This window comes from Diorhabda sublineata, chromosome 1, assembly GCF_026230105.1.
Source record: "Diorhabda sublineata isolate icDioSubl1.1 chromosome 1, icDioSubl1.1, whole genome shotgun sequence".
NCBI lineage: Eukaryota > Metazoa > Arthropoda > Insecta > Coleoptera > Chrysomelidae > Diorhabda > Diorhabda sublineata.
This window is the reverse complement of record NC_079474.1, coordinates 24,638,367-24,664,478: the sequence shown is the minus strand read 5'-3', so window position 1 is coordinate 24,664,478 and position 26,112 is coordinate 24,638,367. Positions and strand designations below refer to the sequence as shown.

At 33.1% G+C, this 26,112-nt stretch overlaps 1 protein-coding gene across 4 annotated transcripts in view; it reads right to left on the bottom strand.

Annotated features, from left to right (window-relative positions):
- The window catches only part of LOC130441257 (RNA-binding protein Musashi homolog 2), a 453,235-nt gene that overhangs the window by 264,871 nt on the left and 162,252 nt on the right, over positions 1 to 26,112 (bottom strand). The gene's annotated exons all lie outside the window — the stretch shown is intronic.

The following is a 26,112-nucleotide window of genomic DNA, read 5'->3' as shown; positions in this document are numbered from 1 at the left end:
TTATATCAAAAATTACTTCAGGAATTTGAAAAAACCATTGTTTTTATGTCTGTAGCTCGCTTTGATCATAGATTAAATGATTTAGTGTTTATAGGATAACTGGCTAGATTTTTAATTCAAAAGTTTTTTTCTCTCCCATAAACAACTTTTTTTAAAAAGGAAATACGGAATTTAAATTATTAATCGTGTCTTGCACTTCGAAATTAAAAATACTTTTATGTCATTGACCACAACTTTAGAGCTAAAAAATAAAACACAAGCGCCTCTAAGTTACTAAGGCACACTTTTATAGTAATCGTTCATTTCATTTGTGTCAGACAAAGCAACAGAAAACTAATCTTCATATAAATCATTTGATGCTTGAGACGGCTTTACTGGTCTTGAAATGTTTTGCAACTGATCTGAGATATATAGAAATTTTACTCATGTAGACAAAAATACTTTGGTTTTCTGGTCTTGAGTTTGCATGTGAGGTGCAGAATTGGTGCGAGGTCCGTCAGTTATGGGCCTACGCTACTTATATTTCTCAGAGGAAAATGTCGAAGCTGATCGTTCTTCTCGAATCTATATATCGGATACTGAGTGGAGATTAGAGGATAATGCTCTCAAAATAATTACGGAGAATTTCCGGAAACTAAAATTGATTTATTTACTTCGCGAATCAACAGAATCAATTGCACAGTCTATATCTCATGAGAGAGAAAGGGGAATTTGCTTTCGATACATTCATAATCAGTTGGTCTAATTGGATGTCTCACGATTTTCTAACTCGACTAATTGAAAACAATTAGGATGATAAGGCAGGTGAAATTCTCAGATCCCAACCTTCCAAAAATTATCGGTAGAAGAGTGGGTTCTATTTGAAAAAGATCCCAACATCTTGGTTTCTCTTTGTAGATCACGCCAACATCCTCTAGTGGAGAAACATTTCCTGGTTGTCGTTAAGTTATCTGCCATACATTATTGATTGAACAGTTTCTTTAGGAAAGATTTTGTGATGGTGTCATTAATATCAGCTGGAAATTCCATAAATAACTGATAAGTGGATTATCAAAGGATCTTCAAAGTTAAGGCCCAGCTGACCCAAGTGCGAGTCCACTTGGGATGTGGATCCAGTTATAGATGAGTTGAGAACTTGGTTTCCGTTAGAAGAGTTATCTTTAGAAAAATTGACGAGAAACATTAGTGATGTTATCAGCCTTGCTTCAGAAAAAAAGTACGTTTTTATGATAGAATTAAAACACAACCAGTTTAAATAAACCTGAGATGTGTATTGCACAAACTTTACCTAGGTGATGACCAAAAACTTACGAAGACTCATTATTTGTTTCATTGAACAAGACATTTAGAAGTGAAACAATCTGTCGTTCGATCAGATCGACGTTGATCACTTTAGGAGTGATTTTTCTCATCAAACATTTGTTTGATAATAGTCACAATGAATTCATTTTTTCATTTTTCTTCGTATCACTCAAATAAATAAATAGATATACAGAGAATTCTTGCTGTAAACAGCTACCTTTGTAATATCGGAGTGTGAGACAGGAAGGAGAATTGGAAGATCTGAGTATCTCGCATGAGAGATTCCCATCCACATATACTAATAATAATTTACCGTCCCCTTTTCAGGTAGAATAAAAAATAAATTAGCTTTTCACGAATGACGTACCAACCTAGAAGCGCTTGTGTTTTATTTTTTAGCTTCGAACTTGTGGTTAATACCATAAAAATCGTGATACTGCCTTTGTAATATCTTATGCAAGCGTTCAGTAAACATTATTAGAATCGAAATAATTGAAAATGCTTCAAATATAGGGTTGCGAGCCATCACTGTCAGCAGTCGAAACCAAACTAGATATTTTATTTATTTTTTTATCCGAGCGCTTCTATTCTAATCTATCCATCACTTTTTTCGTATGAAGAGCATTATAAACGCTACTTTAAAGCTCGCCTTGATATATTAGATTTGCGATTGTAACTCTTTGATATTTTTATCACCTTTGTAAGAATATGTACACGTTTGGTTAAATACATTTGAAATGACAACTTATCAGTTCCTGAAAATTTGGCATCGACCCACAAAAGCCCGGTATAAGTTGAGCACCGGAATTTTATTAGCCTTTCATACAAATACTTGGTTTCTGTTCAGAGTTGCTAATCTGAACACAAGGCAGTATAATCGCGGTTGGCGACAGTTTTACATTAATTATGTATCCAATGGATCTAAGTTAATGGGGAAAAGAGATGCCCCATTTAAACACCAAACCATTACTTGCTATAATTTATAGGTATTGTCGACATAAGCTTTTCCTTTAAGAAAATAATAAACTTTTCAAAGATATCTTGTTGTAGTCAAAACTGATTTCTGGATTTCATGTCTTTTGGAATTTGAATTACAATCAAATTTATTTTTCGGATCAAGTTTATGGTGTTTTTCGGTATTTTATATATACTCTGACTTCAGATAGGTAGAGGAATTCTTGTAAAAGATAAAATATTCTCAATATAAAATTTCATTTTCAAGAGTCCAGCCCTAGGTACGAATATACTAATTCACAAATAATTTTAGAAATGTGAAAATTAGGTATTTGAAAATTTCAAGTTGGAATTTCTAGAGCCGTTGGTGATATTCATACTGAGCACACTACTACTACACTAACACTACACTACACTAATAATTACACTTGACGATAACTTGGTAATCTAAACGCAGACAGTGTAATTGTTAAGTGTTTGTGTAGTGGTGGTGTAAACAATGTATTCATTTGAAAATTTTGAAAAAACTTTTTCCCCTCTACTATAAAGTTTATTCCACAAATCAGATCTATATTTGTAACAAAGATTGCCATGCGAAAACAAAGTTGTAGCCATAACAATAATATCAGTTAAGATGAATTGTCAAACATTATTTTCTTAGACTGACACGGTCTCCAAATATAATCTTAACATCAGAGGAAGATGTTTATGTGGTACAGCGTTATGCAACAAGCTAAAGATCACTTAATATAGTTATTGCTTTGTTCAGTAAAAAGTATCCCAATACTGCAATGAACAAAAGTACTGATTATCGTTTGATCGAGAAATTCTTACAATAGGAATAATTAATTATAAGATGGCACTGATGCTGCTACTTTAGTTGCTTCAATTTCCAAAAGGGTGTATAAATTACTCCGTCAAGGAAATAAAATACCCAGATATATATAAATCACTAATTTTAGAACTCAAGTAGAGAAAATGGCAATAAAGGCAAATGAAAAACTAAGTGCACACACGAGGATAAGGCCAAACCTTGGAGACCCAAAGGAAAAGAAAAGAAGATTGGACTATGGAGTTGTACAGTTAGTCTTATTGTATGGATCTACGGTATGGGGAAAACAACTGGACATAAAAAGATACCAACAAATAATGGAGAGAATACAGACTCCAAGTTGCTATCGGTTACAGATCTATATCAACGGTGGCAATTCAAGTCCTCACTGGAATCCCTTCAATGGACCTCATTATAGGAGAGAGAAGAAGAATAGAAAAAGAAGATGGAGAGAATAACTAAGCATAACAGATGACATCAAAATCAGACAAAAATAGAAACAACCCTAAATAAGGAAAGCTTACTCATGTTGATGACAAAATAGACGACACTTACAACAAATCAAGTAGGAAATGAAAGAAAACCAAGGATTGGCAGCAGATGATGTAGAAGTACATGTTCACGGTTTCATGTTCGAGCAATCGGACTAATCCAGCACACCTGGAACCCCTTCCCAGGAGTCTTTTCGTAGATTTTCCCTCCACAAAAATAGGATTCCAGAATGGTACTTGGAAACTGAAGCGTTATAACAATCATGAGTAAAACACATTTATAATTTACACATTTGCACCTGCCCAAAAACTGTCAATATTAAAGCGAAGGCAATCCCTGTCCCGTAATTAAAGCAAGAAGATTTTATTTAAAAATAGTGAATGTTTGGTATGCCGTGGCTTGGGATGAATGGTTGTGACATGTTAATATACAAATAGTTCATCCAAATGATAGTGAAATAAAAAAACAGATAACTCGCGCAGTTCAATCAATTACTAGAGAACGAGTACAATCAACTTCTGGAGAATTCTGGAAATGTAGTGAAAAATGCGTAGGGGGATTAGTGAAGCTTAACATTCAATTTTATTGTTGAGCTAGTAATAACAAGCGTGAATTTTTATTATGATGACAGCTATAATTGATAATTTGGTATATGGGTCTAAAAGTTCATTCTAATGAACTTCTAATTATAACTTTTTTCATATTTGTACTATAAAAGACACTTCTGGAAAAATGAAAACAGAATTCAAGATTTTTCTACTCTACAAGAGCCGTTTCACCTATTCGGGGTATTGTTTAAAATCACAATTACAAGAAAAAGCTTCTGTTATCCAATGACTGTGATGTTTTTAATAAATTACATATATCCTTTATTTCACGAATATCAGCAGATGATTTCGTAAATCCACACTATATCGTTTCTTATTTATCTTAGGGTTGTGATAAACCGCGAGTTTGTTTAGTTAGTCTAAAAATTTTAAACTGTGGAACTGATTAGTAGATTCACCTTAAAGTTTAAAATTGGTTTCTCGACGTTATTCAAAACGTAGGCAAGTACAGTAAACATTCACGATAAAATACCTTAGTCAAAATCTATTCATCTATATTTGAATTATCTATTAATACTGCGAAATAGAATACTATGGTACTAAATATCAAACAATACAAATCAAAAACTGTTAGAAAACTTTAGAAAATCGATTCTCACATCGTCGTTCTAGAAACCTACAAATAATTATTATCTACGAGCATATATTAGATCTACACATTTTGGTCAGATTATTGAATATTATCCATAATGATCTTTGCAGAAAGTATGACGAAATATTTATGTACGTGATATATTATTACATTATATATTTCAGTTATTTTTAGGTAAAATATTTTATATGCATTTAAATGCAATTACATCTTTCGAATTTTTGATATTTGTTCTAGGAATTAAAATCTTTTGTTTTACAGTCTATTACTAAACTTAAAAAAATATATTGATACAACAGATGAAACTCATTGTTAATAGAAAATAATTCGGCAAGTTGAATCACTTTTATCATATTATTTAATGAAAGCTATCACATAATATTAACAGTTCTTACTCCTGTTTATTAAATAATATTGACAAAGCGATGAAATAATATCATTTATCCACGCCTGTTCTAAAATGTACTCATTATACGTCTGGTTGCTCGACCTTAATAATACTCGAATACTGTCGTGATTCATGAATCCCTTAATCACTGCTGTCTTGATTTAGCTTCTTTTTTTCAACTAAAGATTGGTTTTTATAATTTTATCATGTAAGACCAGATTGCAGAACCTGAGACCTTGAGTTTGAAAGCACGGAGCATTAACACTGAGATATCAGCGACATTGAATGTGTCTGTCTTATAGTCAAGGAAAATATATAATGTGGCATATGAATTTTGAACTGACAAAAGAGATTATTAATAACTATAGATAAATACCATGCTCTTGTAACATTGGAGACCCAATATTTGAGAAACTAATACCCACATAGATTTTTGTATTGATAATTATGGAGATATTATACGATAATCATAATTTTCGATAATTATGTACTATGTACTATGTTCAAATGAACATTAATATATTGAATGAAGTATTTTTTAGAACAAAATAATATTGTTTCTAATATTGTAGCAAAATTTTCCAACAAAAATATTTAGTTGTTATGGATCAAGTAAAGTATTCTACTCGCGTAGAATTAGTTATTTTTCATACTGTGCTTTATGTGAACTTAATAACCTCCATTATACACTCGGGAATAATATACTATTAATCTTCAAATCCAAAGTCACGTCACAATTAAATAATTATTTTGGCATAAGTAGGTAGTACGATACTTTTTTTATTAACATTAATTGTGTAATTTTCTATATCAATTTCTTTTTGTTTCGCGTACAAGATTAGTGATTGTATTTAAATGTGTAGAAGTGATCCTCTTTACATATTGGAGCTGGCAGCATGAACTATGCTACCTAAAAATTGGAGGAGACTTATACACATCCATAAATCTTATGGATTGGTACCAAAGGTAAAAAACCATTTCTTTTTCTGACAATGACTATTATGCTGAGTTGAAGAAGGAATACTATGAGTTCCCTGTTCTCAAAAGTACCATGAATATGCAATATAACATCCATCTGGTAAATTATATGAAGCTGCAATCCTCAATCGCCAGTTCGAAGTCCATCGACCAAGTAATCAATTTCTTTCGATTAAAGAAAGTAATCAAAAGCGAAATTTAAAAAAAATGTGTGTTTTAGGCAGGTTGCATCTATGGGTTTATGCTCTTATAGTCAATATATCATCATCGAAAGAGAAATTTAGATTTAGATCGTTTAGAATTTAGGTGGACCACTTTATGCTACATTAAATTCATAAGCTAAAATTACTAGAATTGTCAATGCACTATACAAAAATTTGACATATAACTGATATTGGCAAACAACTTGAACTTTATACCGGTCAATAAATTCGTAGATCATCGGCAAACATTTGTGTAAGCGTGGCTGATGACATCACAGGGTTACTTCGACGACAATATTCATAATAAATTCTAATGTGGAAAAAATTGTTATATGATAGGTAAAAAAAAATCACCTGTAACTTTATTTAACTGTATTAATATCACTTATTATTAATTCAAATAATCGGTTTATCAAGACTTAACAATACATTGTGTTTGGTAGTTGTAGATAAGTATAATATTCTATACATGAATAACTCATACTCATACGGATGAATACACCTCTAGCTAAAATGATCCTCATTACAAATAGTCAACATTAGTTGATTAATGTACTATTATCAACTTTTACATTTTTTCATATTCTAGTACTGATTATGTAAGTTATTTTGAGGAGAATTAGGGACTGATGCGATTTTGAACAAGCTTATTCAAATTCTAAAAGAGTATTTTATGAAATATCAGTGTGTTATTGGTGGCTTCAAACGAATGAGGATTCAAGTTTATACCAATTTGGTTGTAAACCAGCTCTCTATGCATGCCAACGTATAAATAACTGCATCCATCGTCAATAAAGGTAATAAAGTAGACATTTAAGAAATAATTTGCTCTTGTGAAACAACAAATAGTAGAAAATTTCAATAAAATAGCTTAGATGTTGAATGATTTCGTCCTCATACGAATCACGACAGATTTTTTGTATTCAATTCCCTGCAAAATACATTTATCTATCTAAGTTTATTTCCTGATTAAATAATTCATCCTAGTTTACTTATTTTAAAATTATCATCTTAGCCAGTTCGTCAGAAAACAATTTCGAAGGTGGTTTGAAAGAAAAGAATATCACAATTATCATTTATGAAAACAGTTACAAATGAACTGAACGTGGACAAATTGACTCAGAATTCCATTTTTGAAACTGTTCAATGGAGCTATGTTACCAAAAACATTATCGGGATCCAAAGCAATGTTGTGTAAGTTTTGTAATGAACTTAGTGAATCCGCCAGGATGATTTTAGAAACTTAAATGAAAAATTTCTTATTAAAGCACAGTAAACAATTAATGAACATTTTAAACATGCATGGGTTCTTGGTAGAATTGTCTTGTAACGGTGGTCAGTGAACACTCTACATCAAATGACATATGAATGATTTGTTTCAAAATGATGCCGTAAAATATCCTAACTGAATCCAGAATATTTAGATATGGACTTGAAACAAAGCGACAAAGCTGGCACACACTGGACGACATAAAAAATATCGAATAAACCTTCATTCAAGTGTTTTATGAAAATTTTCTCAAAAGACCCAGAAAAAGAGTGTGAAACCAAAAATTGTACCCATTGCTCTCTCTCCCTCTCTCTGGTGTTATATCCAGACTTATTATTATTTATTTTTCTTCCAATTATTTTATTTTCTTTCTCTTCTCTTTTGTTTACATCGCTTATTTTCAATTATATTGTATTTGATTTCTTAAATAGATTTTCAAATCCCAGTAGCACCAATTTATAATGGAAACATCGACGATATCCTTATCCACATAAAACTTATATTAACAAAACGTAACAAAAAAAATATTTTCCATTAATTTTTTCAATGATTCCTGAGTAATAGAGAAATATTGAAGAAATCATTTATCAATCGATTATTAGAAAATGTCTTCAAACATTTTTAAGGTAGATGAAAATGGATACAAAATCGGTTGTATACCAGTTTCAGCAATTTGTTCGAGGAGAAGTTGACGCTACTATTTTTGTGTGGCTCCTCGTTTCTTGGAGATTTGAATATAATTGATCGGGTCACGAAAGATCAACGCTTGTTCTGTGTAAAACAATTATACAACAATTATTCTTATGTAATTACTTCGTCTATATCGATGCACACAATATTAATGTGTCTCTAAATGTTAGTTTGATTAAATTATTTGTTAAAAACTTCTAAGAAACGTTGAACAAATTTAATAACATTTTCATCTCAGACACAAACCACTTTCACTTAAATGTTCATGTTCACAAAGAAATTTGCAGATTTTGGCGTGGAGAGAACTCTAAGTCCAAAGACCTCTACATGCTCCAAAAGTAACAAGCGGAAATATCTTCAAAGGGCATAATTGACCCGTACTTTTTAGAAGATGCACGCGACTATTCGGCGGCTGTTGACTGGCGGAAAATTCAGAAATGCTACGATTTTTTTTCAACCGCAGTTCCATAATTTTTATGGTAACAACAATAGAACATGGATGGTAAAAACTGTCATAAATCCTACGTAACTTAACCTGTGGTTTAAAAAATTTTCTAAACTAAATTGATCTTGGACAAAGGAGATATACCATGACCTATCCCCAGCTGTTTTCTTTCTATTGGGTTTTATGTCGAGTCTTGATACACCAGGGCAAACTCCCATGCAAGTGTTTTCTAAAAAGGCTCAGAAAGAGAGTGCGAAACAAAATTTTGTAGATAAATGGATTAAACATGGCAATGCCTCCTATAACACAGAGTTAATTTTTACCTCATCACTCACTTTTGCTCTTCTTCAGTTTCCATATTCGTTTGATTTGTGTCTTTGTCACTTTTCCTTTACCCGACATTATTAAAGTATGCCATTTTAAAACTAGGAAGATCATTGGAAGAACTGTGACCAGCAAAAAGAAGAATTACTCTGCCAGTATATAACTAGACTACTGTTGAATAGGATGATATTTTTTGGAAATAGAAGGAAAATATTAAATCAGTCCTATTCATCCTCACTTATCTTGGATATAAACCAAAAAAATTATAAGCTTTCTCGGAAATATTATTACATAAACAACAGATATTTAAGTGAACAAAAATATGAAAGCTTAGTTATTCTAAGGCATAATATTGGATGTTCATTTTTGGTTGCAGCACGTCCAAAAACTACCAAATTCGTAGTGACAAATTGATAAGTGCAAAACCTCTTGACTACAACGTGAAATTAGTGCAATATGCAAAAGATAATCTGAATCATTTGTTGTTTGATTATGGATATAACAGCATATAAAAGCAGTTAAACAAGCTTTCTATTATTTTTATGTGCAATTAACTGAAGTAGGTAGTGACATTAGACACCGACGCTTATCTTTTCAATTGTTTCCTAACTAGAGTTGTTTAGTTCATTTCTTCGATTTCTTGAATAAATTAAATGTAAACGGATACTGGCGTTGATTAATGAACACGCCCGGTCTGTGTTTTGTCTGTTCTGTCTACACATAATCTTTAGTTCCACCTACAATACTAGCAGCAGGAGACCAGTGATTCAACAATTATTTATAAATTATATGGTGAATTTGTAATAGGGATAAGTGTAAGTAGTTTTTTTTAGTTTGAAATATCATTCAAAATTTAAATATAATAGATACAGTTCAATTTCAAGCTCAAGGGAAAATATGACGATTTATGAAAAATTTGGAATATCACAAGATTCGAAATCCAGAAAAAAAGTGAGAATTATTGGAAGACGCAGATATGCACATATGGGAATCAATTATTATACATCCATAATTATGTATTATGCCTTTCGGAAAAATTCTGTAACATTCCCAAAACTGTGTGTGTGCCTAAAATGCTACGAAAGTTGCTTCGAGCGCTGTTTGAGTTATTCACAGATAATTGATACATACATCTTGATATTTTCCATTTTTGAAAGTTTTGTTGTGTGAACATTTGTGATCAGTCTTAACCATCTTAGTTTTCTACCAAAGTCTACAACTTGCTGTGCTGGAATATTGACTGTTCAACTTTATCCCATAACCTTCTTGAATAAAGCTTTATTCTATTCTTCAGCTTTGTAAGCCATTATCACCTGCTGTGAAGTTTTCATGTTTGTACTTGATCAGAATTCGTTGGTTTTTATTTGAACAAGTTTTCGCTAATACACTTTTTGCTCTATACACTATCTATCATCAAGCTTTCATACAAACTATGAAATTCTTCTTTATCAATGGTTTTCCTTATTTCGACAATTTGAGTACCATGAATTTTCCCCTTGTGCTTCATTACGGCATAGAGATTATTTCCCTACAACACTTTTCTTACCAACTCCTTGTAGTTTTTTCATTAACTACTTTTTTTAACATTTTTTACTTTCCAGTATTCATAATTGACACAAAATTTGCAACTATATACAACAAAAGAGTAACTATATCAACCAAACAAATAGAAGAATGGAATAAATTTAATCATTACATAACAAGGGCTCTCGCAATTATCATACGATTTTGAATTAGTTTGAACTTGTCTCAAAATGTATTTTAATATATGCAACCTGATAGCTTTGGATTGTCGAGTGTATGACGCCTATTATAAAGATATATTTTAGGAAAAACATGATATCTTCTATTTATAGAGAGGTTTATATTACAGTTAGTTTGACTAAAAAAGCAGAGCATGTCGTACTGACTGACTGACTGATTTATTAACCTACATTTGAAAGTACTACGATTCAAGATTTTAAAAATTCAATGCTATTGGCACAAACTGAGGGTGAAAGGTTTATATGAAACTTTGTTATTATTTGGTATTATAAATTTCGAACTCACAATGTCTTTACAGTGATAAAAAATAAACAATTTTTCAAAACTAAGGAGTTACCTAGAGATGGTGGTAGTTACTTGAAAGATACCACTGTATTAAAAAGTATACAATTTTTACTGCATATGTTTCAAGTTTGAGGATGCCACGTTGTTTAGAATTTGTTTGGCAGCCATCAATAGTGATCATCATAGTGATCTACTCTAGATGATATCGCTTCTTCGGTATCAATAGTAAAATAGTGGGTAGCAAAGTTTAAACGAGGCCGTACGAACTGCGAAAACCAGCATCGCAAAGGTCGACGACTCAAGAAATGTTGAAGAAAATCCACAAAGTGGTATTGGATGATCATCGACTGAAAGTGCGCGAGCTAGTAGACATAGTAGGCGTTTCAAAAAGTGTGGTACATCGAGTGTTTGGCAATAATTTGCAGAAAACCGGCTCCAAAGAAGGCAAAGACCATCGGTTTTTTGGGATGCTAATTTTCATTGACTATTTTGAGAAATGAAAAACCCTCAACGGCGTGAATTATGCGAATTTATTTCAACGTTTGAGCTAAGAAATCAAGCAAAAACGGCCGCTTTTGGCTAAGAAGACAGTGTTGTTTCATCAAGACAATCCACCAGCTCACACATCTGTTATTGTAATGGCCAAAATTAATGAATTAATGTTTAAATTGCTACCTCATGAACTATATTCGCCAGAACATATCTGGGAAAAGGGTGTGGAGCTAAAAGGGACCTTCTGGGACCATCCTTGCATACAAAACTGCGTGAGTAGTTCTGCGGGCAACAGCTATATATAAATCTGAAACGTGGAGAACAAACTCACAATTAATTGCTAATTAATTTAATTATACATAAAGTTGCCAAAAAATGTAAATTTCAGATTAAGAGTGTCAAATTTTTCCTTTTAAAGAATTTTTGAGATTGCTAGAATTAAATTTAAAAGAGAGAGAGAGAGAGAGAGAGAGAGAGAGAGAGAGAGATATTCGTCGGTTAAAGTTTGGTAGGATAAGAAGGATTTAGTTTTTATTTTTCAGGGACTTCATTTGTTTTCTTTTGGTTTTTTGAAATTATTTGTTTTTCTGTTTGTTTATTTTAAATTTAATTTGGAGCATGCGGGTACAGCTGCGTCTGCATTATTCCCTATCGTCGGCCATTTTTCTGGAGAACCGGTTCACCAGGTTGCAGGGAAACCACAGATAACCTGCAACACCGATGATCGACGGAAGAGTGTGAGGAGTGGGTGAGGGAGGTTGAATTTTTGATTTTAGTATCATCTAAAAAGAATATTCCTGGAGTTGTACCCCAGGGAGGTACTTCGCTTTTGGGTAAATGCGAAATGGAGGCGGTTACCCACGCCACTAGTGACGGTACAGGTGTATTCGTAATAGGGGGAATGAGGCGTTGTAGTTTTTCGACTACTAGTGCGTGAGAAGTGGTAGCCAGGTTTCGATTAGGATTTTGGTGTCTTTAGAGAAGTTGTATGGGGTTTGGGTTTTTTCAGGGTAAATTTAAAATCTGAAACACTGAATCTATACAAAATTTTTGTAGTGTATAACAAGTGGTAAATATCAGAATATGTAACCAGTTGTATTTTCATACATCAATAAACAAAACAAACAATAAACAAAATATAAACTAAATACAGTACTTATCATTTTACCAAATCTGTACTCCGAATACAAGCAACAGAATTGTAAAAATTTCATTTAGTTAGGTATGTAGTCAGTATACATTCTTATATAAACTTAATAAAAAGTATAAAATGTAGCTTGTAAATTATCTTGTGCTTCATCTGTAAACCAGACGTCTCTTGATTTATTGGTACTTATTTTAAGAATCGATTGTAAATGTTCATCTGTGAGCTTTGAGTGATGATTAATTTTCAAATGTGTTTACACCAGGATACAGATACGTGCTACATGCTTTTCCAATATTTGGGTAATTCTCAATACATAATATGCACTTCATAGCATTAATTTGAATATTGAGTAACATTGTGACTTAAAAATAATTTGAATTCTGGCTAAAACGATCAAACGGATTTTATTTGGTACACAAGTAATTTCATATTCCTTGTCCATTTTATTAACTTTTGAATACCAGTATTCATTACGTGAAACTTAATATGGTTAGTAATAATTACTTTTTTAATCAACCAGTCTTTTATAGACTCATTTTTTTTCCAGCAGACGGTTTAAAACCTTTTAATATATTGAATTACCTTCCAAAATATGTGAGTATTGCAAATTTATAGACAATACAGAGAAGGATCCAATTGGTTTCATTAAGTAAGATTATAATTAAATAAAAATAATTTTTTTTCCAAATTGATATGATAGAAATACAAACTATATATATATATATATATATATATATATATATATATATATATATATATACTGGGTGGTCGGAAGAAAAAAAAACATGTCCCTCGTGTCATGGTGTATTCGAATCACTCCCATGTATGTTTTGCGATTTTTCACTTCTCGACTTGACCAAAAAAAAGTATCGGACTTTTCTGATATATTTTTTTTGTAACTAAATCGTCATGAATGGTACTATTATACGTAAAATAACCAAATAAAATTTACGTAATTTGAATTATGATTTAAATTTTCAAATTTATATTAAAAATCTAAACAGGCTAGTTAAACAAGTTGGGTGAGCGAAGCGAAGTGGTTTAATCAAACATGCGTGTAGCAGTAAACACAAAGTGAGTATAACTGATTTAACTTGTTTTTATTTGGGGTTGGCAGAAGAGTGGGGCCGCAAGACTCACGAGTGTGAGAGAGATGGCTATAATACCAACCCTTTATCCCCTTGCCCATTGTTACTGCAGGTAAAAAAAATTTGCTTACTTTTACAACCCATGATCCGCAAGCAAGCATCGGGCCGAAATGAATAAACTTAAAACTAAATTAATAAAACTCCCAAATGTTTCAATATTAGCTTTTTGTAGCATTTCTGGTTAGCTAATGAAGTGAGTTAGCCTCAGAACTCTTAAAATGGCAAAAAACAATTTTTGAGTAAATGTCTGATTATTTTGATTTTTCCACTTCGCTGTGTTTGAAGGCTAATTCTAGCAAAATTCGACTATTCGATTCCATACGCCTTAACCTTCCCAGGTGATTTTTTTGCTTTTGAACTCTTCGGACGTGGTTCACCGACTGCAGTCCACTCAGATGATGATCGTTTTGATTCCGGAGTAAAGTGATGGATCCATATTTCATCTATTTTCACATACCGATTGAAAAAATATGTGGTCAAACACTACTCTAAATCATCAACACTTTGTTGTTTTTGATCGACTGTGAGTAAACGCGGCATCCACTTTGAAAAAAGCTTTCTCATGATCAAATGTTCCTGCATAATTATAAACACACTGCCTTATAATATTTTTATGGCCTCGGCTATCTCACGCAATTTCAATTGAGGATTAGATATAACCAATTTGTGGAGATTTTTTATGTTTTCTGGAGAATTCACCTCAATTGAACGACTAGATTGTTCACCATCATCGGTGTCTATACGACCACGTTTAAATTCACCAAACAAATTACAAATGGTTCTTTTTTATGAAGCAGAGGCCGGATAATACTTTTAAAACAATTGTCTTTCAAAAATTGGTACTTTATAAAAATGATATGAATTTGATAATAGCAGCCCCTTCTGTGTGTCACTCACAGGACTTCTTCACGTATTGGTAGTTTGACTCAAATAACCTTGTGAATAAATGTTCAATGGTGTTAAACGTTAATGAGATGGTGTATGTTCCCACATCGTGGATACAATATGCACAATATTGATGGAAACATAGCTCCTCCACAACATTACTGTATATCAAGTTTACTTATCGGGCATTGCATAAGCAAGCTATGCTTCAAAACCCGTACCATACATTTATTTTCAGCTAGTTTGTATAATAAGTTTTGTCAGAAATTGAAATCTGGAATACTGTCGAAATACGCTCCCAAGGTCGCTGTTACCTCTTTGTGTAATGGATACATGCAGACATATTTTTAGATGCGAAAGCAGCCACTGACTTTCGTAATAGTTCTTGAAGGTGTGAGAGAAGGCATGTAATCTTTTGTACTGAGTTTGCATAATTCCTTAGCCTTTTGTTTTGATTCAGGATCATGTTGGTAGAACTTAGTTTCATCTGCAGCTACCAGACGATTCACAACTTTTGTAAAATGCTCACTTACGACTGTATTTTTGTTATAGTGTTAACGAATAAAGCAAAATTATACAGATCGTTCTGTAACGCTAGATACCTAGAACTTCTACTAAAACTGAATTTATTAATTGATACTCTTGAGTATTGATATGCCAAACTATTGCTATGTTCTCTGGTGTTAATGCACTTTTTATATCCTTGATTTGAATTGTCTATATTGTATAAACTCAGATCATTCGTTCACTGTTCGAAATGAAGTTGAAGAGTCTTCATATATACAATAGTTCGTAAATTTATTTAGGTGCTTCATTTTTCAAAATCAAGTTTTTCATTGGACAAAAATACTGTAACAGGTTAAACAACTGAGAGCTTAGGAATTAGCACTGAAATGTCCTACGTGTTCATAAAAACGAACCTAATGACGCCAGCTCTGATTGAACTCCAAAACATAGTAAAGAGGCGGCTACCAGTGGGTTTCGTGAGTCCTAGATACTGCAATTTTGACGATTAACGAAATCAACTTCGCGTGCCGTGACCACTATCGATCGTTGACTCTTATGTTGGTTATCATATTTACTATCATTGCTGGATTTACTACAGCGTGGAATAGCTGAGTTAGTTGTTGATTTGCCGAACCATTGAAGGAACTTTTTTCAACTAGGATGTTGCGCGCCGACCTATGCCTCACCTACCCATTATTTTTTTTTATTACAAAATTCGCATCAACCGTATACTGGTTATTAGCGATTTAGTAAAGATTAAGTATTTAATCTATGAATAATTGTTAAATTAATTTTATGATAGAGATCTGTTTAAAGTAATTTTTAAGGTAAGTAATGTTGTATTTTGGTCCTAAAATTTCACGTATTGTTCCGAGTGGTAGATTTGATGATGATCTTTCTGAGTTAAGAGATGGACATTCTGCGATTATGTGTTTTATAGTTAATTTGCAATTGCAGTTGCTACATTTTGGTTCGGGTTTCGCATCAAATAAGTAGCTGTGCGTCAGTCGCGTATGGCCTAGACGCAGACGTGTTAGAAGAACTTCATCTCTGCGATTTTTCGGTAGTATTGACCATGGTTTTATTGAGTCTTTCACTTCACGAAGTATGTGTGTGGATGTTGACCATTTGATCTCCCATTCATTAAACACTTTAGGCTTTAAGATTGTTTTAATATCGGTAGTAGTTAAAAAGTTCACGCACTCCGCACTATCACTAATTACAGCTTCCTTAACCGTCAGGTCTGCCTCTTCGTTTCCTTTTATTCCAATGTGTGAGGGAATCCAGCAAAATACTATTTTTTTGTTGTTGTCTTGTATGTATTTCAATTTTTGCTTGATTTTGATTACTAATGGATTTGTGGTGTGAATTTTTTGAAGACTTTGGATTGAACTAAGAGAGTCTGTGAGTATGACATGATTAGGCTCGTTTGATGAAGCGGCGAAGTGGGTAGCTCGATATATTGCGTATAATTCAGCAGTGAAAGTGGATAGGGTTTAAGGAGCTTTTATCATATATTTGGAGGTTGGTGTAATGATTTCGATCCCCGTACCGTCTTGAGATGTTGATGCGTCTGTGTAAATATGTACAAAGTCTTTGTACTCATTGAGTATGTTATTTAAGTGTCCTTCCATTAGCTTATGGTTGGTGTGGTGTTTGTCGAAAGAGGTGAGATGGGTAATGAATTTCGTGCTTCCTATTGTCCATGGTGGAGTTTGAGAAGATTCGATAGGAAGGCATTCAGGAATAAAGAAATTTAATTCGCTTAGATATGATCGAATTCTAGCAGAGAAACGTTTGGGGGTTCTGGGTTTATTTGAATAAAGATTTGGGAATTTCTTGGGGAAGCAGTTTTGGAGGGTCGGATTGGAAGGATTGGATTTTAGTTTGGCTGCATATGTAAGGCTCAAATATATTCTTCTGTCTCCCAAGGATGGTTCCCCTGATTCGCAGCACAGACTTTCCACTGGTGTTGTTTTGAATGCACCTGTTATCAAACGTAAGGCTGAGTTGTGAAAGCTGTCGAGTTTTTTCAGTAGCAATTTGTTTGCTGTTGAATATACAATTGATCCATATTCCAGTTTTGATCGAATAAGTGTTCGGTACAATGTTAGTAATGTTTGTCGATCTGCACTCCATTCTTTGTTCGTTAGCGTTTTCAGTAAGTTCAGTCATTTGTTGCAAGCTAGGAGAAGGTTTTTAATATTATAGTTCCAGCTTAGTGTGTGGTCGAATAGTATTTCGAGAAATTTTATTGTTGTTTCCATTTTTATGTCTTCATTATAAAATTTCAGTACCGGTATGTTTGGTATGTTCTTTTGTCTTGAGAAAAGAATATAGCGAGTCTCTGTAGTTGAAAAATTAAAACCAGTTTTTTGTGACCACAGTTCTAAGTTATGGATAAAAGCCTGACTTTGTGAGAAGAGGTTTTTAATATTTTTTCCTTTACAGTAAACAACTAAGTCACCTGCGTATAGTCGAGCTTTTACTGGTAACTTTAAGTTTTTCAGGATGTCGTTGATTGCGATGATAAAGACTGTGGGACTTATGATTGATCCTTGGGGTACACCATTATTAAAATATGTTTTTTCGGAGGTGGTGCCGTTGGTTTTAACTTTAAATGTTCGCTTTCTCAGGAAGTTTTTGATAAAATCCAGGCAGAGACCATGTATGTTGAATTCGTATAATTTTTTTATGATGTAATCATGCCTTGCAGTGTCAAAAGCTCGGTTAATGTCAAAAAAATAGCTGGACAGCTGTTTTTCAGGGCAAATGCTTCGTTGACTTCACTTTTCAAGTCTATTATGTTATCCAGGGCTGATCTTTGTTGTCTAAATCCGCTTTGTTCCGGTATAATAAGGTTTCTTTTTTCTAGAGTCCAGAGCAGTCTGTTGTTTATTATTTTTTCCATTAATTTGCACATAGCACATGTGAGTGATATAGGTTTATAGGATTCAGGATGGGTTATAATGGTTTGTGGATTCAGTATAGGAATTATTATGGATTCACGCCATTTTTCAGGAAAGTTATGCTGCAGCCAGATGGTATTGAACAGGTTAATGATGTATTCGTGGGCAATTAAGGGGAGATGTTTCAAGAAGACAACTGGTATTTCATCTGGTCCTGGTGACGTTTCTTTCAGGCTTGAAAGAGCTTCATCATATTCTTGGGTGGTAATAGGTAAATTGATGGGTTCGTTTTCATCGAATTGTATCATTACCTCCTCCTTTTCTTCTCTCTCGTGGTGGAGCGGTTTTTTAAGTGTTAGCTAGTATTGAGACTATTTTGGAGTTATCTGTGGTTGTGCGTCCGTCTTTCTCTAGCATGTGTATATTATGGTGCTTGTAAAGTCCTTATATTTTTCTCACTCTTTCCCATACCTCCGTCATGGGTGTTTCAGAATTTATTGTACATACGTATTCTGTCCAGGATTTGCGTTTAGCAGTTTTTATTGTACGTCTTGCTTCGGCTCGGGTTTTCAAAAATTCGATTTTGTTTGCTGATGTATTGTGTCTTTTATATCTATTGAAAGCTTTTTTGTTGCTCTTTATTGCTGATTCGCAGTCACTATTCCACCACGGCACAGGATTCCGTCGTTTCAGACGTGTAGTTCTTCCAATTGATATGTTTGCTGCTCGCTGAACAATACTAATAAGGTTTTCTATGGCTTCGTCTTTATCTGTTATAATTGTGTAAGTTGTTAAACTTTCTGAGATAATTGTTTTGAAAAGAGCCCAGTCTGTTTTTTTTAAGTTCCATTTTAGATATAAGTCGTGATTGTGACTTGGTTTTCTATTGTTACGGATGACGATTGGATAGTGGTCACTGTTGTAGGTATAGTCCAGCTGATCCCAGGAAAGAGCTGGAGTCAAAGTTGGGTCACAGATAGTGAGGTCAATACATGAACCCTGTCCTGATTGTATGTTAAATCTAGTTGGCTTCCCATCATTTAAGATGGAGAGATTTGCGTCATCAAGAGTATCTCTAGGTAGCGACCTCTGTGGTTTATTGATGTTGATCCCCACAAGGTGTTATGGGCATTGAAGTCTCCGATTATTATTCTAGGTTGAGGAATTTGTTCCAATATTTCATTTAATTCTTTAGCATCTACTTGATATGCTGGAGGGATGTATACATTGCATATATTTACTTTTGGATTAGTGTGTAGTTCGATAGCTACGGCTTCAAGGTTTGTAAGGATCGTGATTTCTGCAGCGTGGAGAGATTTTTCCACAAATATTGCTACTCCTCCGCTAGCTATTTCAGCATTTATTCGGTTCTTGTAGAAGCTGTTAAATTGCCTGAGCGGTTCGTTGTTATTGTATTTGAAATTGGTTTCTTGAAGACAAATAACTTCGCATTTCTGTTTGAATAGGATGGTTTGCAACATTGGTAAGTTGTTATAAAAGCCATTGATATTCCATTGTAGTATAGATGTAAAGTCCATGAGAATACGGGGAGAAAAATATTAAAGTAAATTATTGGTTCAGTTAGTTAATATTTGTTTGAGATGATTCACTTTCTTTTTTTGAGAGGTCCGTTTCTGGTATGTTCAATTGTAGGCGAGAAAACAGTTTCTTCTTGAGTTTAGTGCATCTGCTTTTGATAGATCTGTGCTCAAAGAAAGGGTAAATTTTTGTTAGCATGTCTATTAATCCAGTAAAATCATTTGTGTAGTTCTTTATTATACTAATTGGATCAGATGAGCCGTAGACATTTTCAAAAAGGTCAGATATCTGGTTGTGGTCAAATATGAAAGGAGGATTCTGTTCTGAAATGACTTTTCTAATTGGTTCCATGAGAATTTCTATAGAAATGTCTGGTTTATTTTTAGGCTTTTCACTTGGCCTATTTGGTTTGGGGAAAGACGATTTCTTAGTGTTCTCTGGTTTAATTCCTTCTGTTTGAAGGGGAGGCGTAATTATTTGCTCGTAGTTGCGTTTGGTGCAGTTTTGCGGAATTTCTTTTATGTTTATGGGGGGTACATTCTGGGAGTGAGATGTTATAGGGGTTTCTGATGGGATCTTGGTGTGTGCTTGTGGAGTATTGGCTTCGGTATTTTGTGGCTGCTGGGAAGGTTGGGTGGGGGTTTGTGGTAGTTCAGCTATTTGGGGTTGTTCATAAGTTTGTGATTGGGAGTTTTTACAGTTTGCTGTAGTATGACCTGGTTTTTTACATGTAAAACATATTAGACGGTCTTGGGATAGGTAAACTCTGTAGCTGGTGTTCTCGTGTGTAATAATTAGACAGTCGGGTATTTGGATTGTGGATGGTGAAATAAAGATTTGTCTTCTGAAGCTGTTTATATTCCGGAATTGTAGAGCTAATTTTGAGGAAAGATATTGGTGAGAGTGTATTGAGACCTATTTTATTAAGTTCATTGATTAGAGCTAAGTGTGGTATGGTGGAGCATACATTTGAGAGTATTAAGCTTTCGGAAGGTGTTATAAGCTTTCGGGCTTGGATCGAAGTGTTGTTGATAATGATCAACCCTTTATGAAAGGTCATGAAGCGGTCTACAGTATCTTCATTTGCATATTCTATTGTTTGATAGCCTCGATGTGAATAGTATATTTTTTGGACCGATTAGTTCTCCAAGTGATATCAGGTAATCTTGAATTTTCAGGTTATCAATAGCTGGAAAAACAATTGCTTGATGTTTTGTAGGAAATTGTGGTTGACTAAGTATAGATGAGTATGTTTTTGTAGGGTTTATATTCTGAGAGCTTCTGTAGTCAGAAGTCCCAACATTTGTATTTTGCATCATTAATTTTAGAAATATTTCCGCTTTGATTCTAGAGTGCGGACCTATTTTGGCACAGGCCACTTCATATCAAGTTGATAAGAGCTGGTTTGTTTTTTTTTTGTGAATTCTTCTTCCAAAGCAGTGCGGTGTAAAATTGATAGCGCAGTGTGATAACAAATTCACTGTTTTAGTATGAATGTATGAGATTCTATTTACAGTAAGTAGTAGGAACTGACACTTTCACTGTTAACGTTACGGTTGCCAGAGCCGGTCTCCTACCCATTATTTTGCGTTGTCTTTGTTTATAGGATTGACTATTTCCAATTTTTTGTTCATGCGCTCAAGGACCTCGGTGTTTATAGCTGTATCGATCTATTTATCTTCAAAATATGGTGATAAACTCACATCTCAAACGCTTCCAAACGTCTGCGTCATATAGTAGCACAGGTAAGACAGCATCATACCTCATACGCAGATCGTTAGGATCATTAATGCAAAAATGTTTTTCGGTTGAATAAAACTTGCTCTCGCCTTGGCTATTCTTCCTGGTATATTCACGATAAAATCCCATTTATAGTTAATTAAGTTTCCCAGGTACGTTAATCTTTCTATATGATCTACGAGGGTAGTTACTTTAGTATTGAGATCTGCGTGAACAAAAAGAAATTATTGGGTGCCAAACAAGGACTGTACGGCGGATGACTCATAAATTCAATGTTGATATGTTGATTCGATGTTGACTGATCAAAAACTGGGGTTTTGAATTAGATTGAAAATGACATGGCAATGTCAAATTTGACATAATCACATCAGTTTTGCCATATCGCATTCCTCGTACTTGTACCTTATTGACCGAATTTCTTTTCCTGGTACATTTTGTTGTTTACTAATGATCATTTAGTATTTGACCTTCTTTGTATTAAGCTTTAGTCTATAATTTTAGTAGACTGTAACAAGAAGAACTACGAGTCTCTGTATTTCTTCTAATGGGCTGGCGATTAAAAGTGTATCATCAGCGTTGTCGCGGACAAGCTTTTTATTAACAAAGACACCTTAATCAGCTGTCTCTAAATTTTCATTGAATATTTTTCATAAGTACAAATTAAAGAATAATGGAGATAGAATGCACCTTTGTGTAACTTTTCTTCTTATTTCAACCTCAGGGGAGTTTTGGTGATCTATGCCAATGCTAGCGGTTTAATGGCAGTAGAGATTAGCAATAATGTGTATATCATCTATGGATGACTTTGTACCATATAACTACTTGTACATTTTGACGTTAGTAATTATATTTTCACTTCAATAATGAGATTTGTTTTCAAAGCACGATCAATTATGTTTTATAAGTGTAGAAATCCATCCTTCATTATTTACAACGGAAACTCTCGTGGCATGTGCAGGGTAGAAAGTTTTGAGTGCTAGATGTTGTTTTACGTTTCCTTTATTGGCCTCAACTTCATCTCCGACTCCAACTTAGAACTTTCATGATTTAACAGTAATTGAATGAGGTTATATTTTCATTTCGCACCATATTTAATTTGGGGAGAATATAAGAACAGTGATTAGAGAAATGTAAAATTTATTCAGCAAGCCAGAATTACTCGGTATTACTTGAATAAGAGTTTACTTAGAAATATTAAATTTATAATTAGTATAAATTTACCGACAGAGCTTAATTTGTAGATGACGATTTAAAGAGCGTTGCAATATTTAATAGAAGGATTTGAAGAATGTTTTTGAGATAGGCTATGTCAATCAATTATTTATAGATGCTATTATAAATATATATTATAGAGAAATTGAGTTGATCTAGTTTTTTCAAGCTGCTCAAATGTTAAATTGATAAACTGATAAATTAAATCAATTACTGAGCAATTGACACTGTTCATGAACAAAATATTAAAACACAAAAAAGTACCTGAAGAATGAAAAACAGCTATACTAATTCTACTGTTTAAAAAAGGTGACAGAAAAGAACCGGAAAACTATAGAGGAATCAATCTTTTAAACACCACACTAAAAATGACAACCAAAATTTTAATCCAACTAATAAATCAAAGAATATCTTTTCAGGGCGAACAACAAGGTTTTAGAAGTGGAAGATCATGTACAGTCGCAGTATTTATGACTAGATAAATCACAGAGAAAGAGAAAAGCCTTTCACAGAGTTAGATTAAAAGACGTGGTTCACCTTTTATACAAAAGACAAATACCGTTAGACATCATCAAAACAATCGAAGATATATATAAGGACAACAAAATACAGGCTAGAATAGACGGACAACTTACAGAGGAAATAAACATAGGCACGGGAATAAGACAAGGAGAGACAGAGAGATTCCTCAAGCCACCTATTTTTTAATCTGATAATGGATGAAATAATAAAGGCAGTAAAAAGGCTATAAGATAGGATGCTATGCAGATGATGCTATCTCTATAGTAGAAAGTGAAGACGACCCACAACTTCACAAATCACCCTGTAAATTAATGAAGAAGAGGAGTTGACTGTTTGTGATAACGTCATGATATTCCTCGGTGATGGTCTCTACATATGGTAAAAGTATGTAAAGATTCGCATGCCTATTCTGTATGCAAGAGGAAACTATTAAAATGACAACAATTTAATGTTTTATGTTTGATAATTGACATTTTTATGAAATAAATTATATTATTCAACAACCGTATAATTATTACTCACGAAGCTGAAATCGTTTCACAACATATTAAAGAATATAATTCACAATAGATCTACAAGCTCCCATTAGTCTCATGACTTAACTTGAAAAGAGAATTGAATTAAATCGGGAAGTGCTAAGGTGGGAAATATTTTAATATAAGACTACTTTTCTTATTAGATATGTTTAATCTGCCGTTAATAATTTAACTGACTTCATGGATATAACTTTTTGAATTCGTCGCTTCATGGCCTTCTGACTGGTGTTGTGAAAATGCATGTAACTTCATCGAGGTGGATACTATAGTGAATATTCAATCCACTTTTCAGTATGGAATATCAATTTCACAATGTAGATAACAAGAAAAAATGATATTTTTGTGCCATTTACCTATCCGTTAAACTTTGCTACGTCACAATATATTCATTTTTTCTTCTATTGGACAAGAGATTTCCTGTAGCGATTACTAATTTAAAAAGTCCTGAGGTGTACAGGACATACCTTTGAATGTTCACAGAGATAAAAATGATCCCTAATAACTCAGAAATCAACTGATAGTAAATCAAAAAATACAGTGACAAATGAATTTACAATTTGCTGGATTTGAATAGGTCTTATTCCATTGAATTGTCATTATTAATAAATTTTATATAGTAATACAAGGTATTACTTGATAACTATTATATGAGAAATAATCAGATAAATTGTCCAGAAAATAATTTTAGAATATTCTTTAGCTAAAAAAAAAAAAAATAATTGCGTGTCAATAAATTATGGAAACTATACTATTTTAAAACGTCACTGATAGTCCGGTGAAATTAGAACAAGAAATAAGAGTGAAGTCACATAAATTACCACCAAACTGAAAATCAGTAAATTTATTCAAAAGATAATTAAAAATGAAATTTGAAAGTTCGCCATCATTCTCGTGTATCGAAAAAATTTCAAGGTCATAGCTCAAAAAAATGAGTTCGCAATTTTTAGCAAAACAGTAAATTTTATCACAAAAATACCTGAGATTGTAGGCCATAAAATTATCTACAAAAGACGTATCAATACTTTTTTTCCAACGAGCCACCGTTTCTGCGAAACATTGTAATCATCATAATATACAGAGTGCGCCATGTATATACATCTCTAGAATTGTAATATATGCTAAAATATCTTTCCATCGGTCATAGTTACTTAGACATAGACTCAAAATACAAAATCTAAATATCTTATAACTACGAGAATCTGAGGTAAAATGAGACCCAGTCCCTTAATTTATACGCCATTAATTATAGAAACATCAATAGAGCAAATTCAGTTTGACTAATACAATTGTTGTTGTTGGTGAAGATGTAAACTTACTCGTTTCACTCACTCTTACTACTAGAACTCTAACTAAGAAAACTATTTTCTTCTTAAAACCTGGAAAAGCTTAACATTAATCGGAAGTCTATTCATCAAAAAGTTTAACTACTTTTGCAAAGTGTCAAAATCATGTACTAATATTTACACACAATAATTGTCTGTAACGCGACATATGCATTTTATAGGAGGGGTAAAAAGGATAAAACAAGATTTGGTTCAATGTACTGAATTTTTGAAAAACAATAATTCAACTCGACAAGAGTTATTAATAACAGTATTCCCTGTTTTATTTCTATGTATGGAGCTCCTAAAAAAACGATCTGCTTATATAAGTATGTTCGATAGGCTTGTCTTCCTCCAACCTCATTTGCTGTTTATCCACATCTTTTTAGGGTTCAAGTTCAAGTGTGGCTTGATTATCAACAAGACCCTACCGACTGGGTTGGGATGTTGGTCAACAGTACATTAGAACCCGTTCAAACTTACTCCCACCTGCGCTGGAAAAACTGCTAAGTACAATTTTTTGCAACTGCAAAAAGGAATGCAGTACTAAATGTGGTTGCAAAAAATCAGACTGTTTTGTTCTCTGGCATGCACATCTTGTCAAGGCCGGTCGTGCTCTAATATTGAATCACCAACGTGGAGGATCCACGACATCGCTATTGGAGCAATTTACGCACTCAGAATGAAGATGAAGATGATGAAGAAGAAAAAGAAGAATAACACGAGCAATAGTTTCAAATTAAACATCACAACAGACCGGTGGGATAAACCTACTGAGGAAACCAAGTTAAAAAAACTGTGAGCGTTTAGCTTTGAATTAATATATGAATTTTTAGAATGATAATATTATGTGGAGTAAATTATTTGGAGATTCTTATTGTATCAGCATAAAATGGTATAGTCTTTTTATTTTGCGTTATTAAATATAATTTATGGATTTCCTTCGCATAGTATTATTTAAATAATGTTTCCCCGTGTAGAAAAGCAATAATTAATGACTAGCAATGATTTTTATTCAAGTTTCTA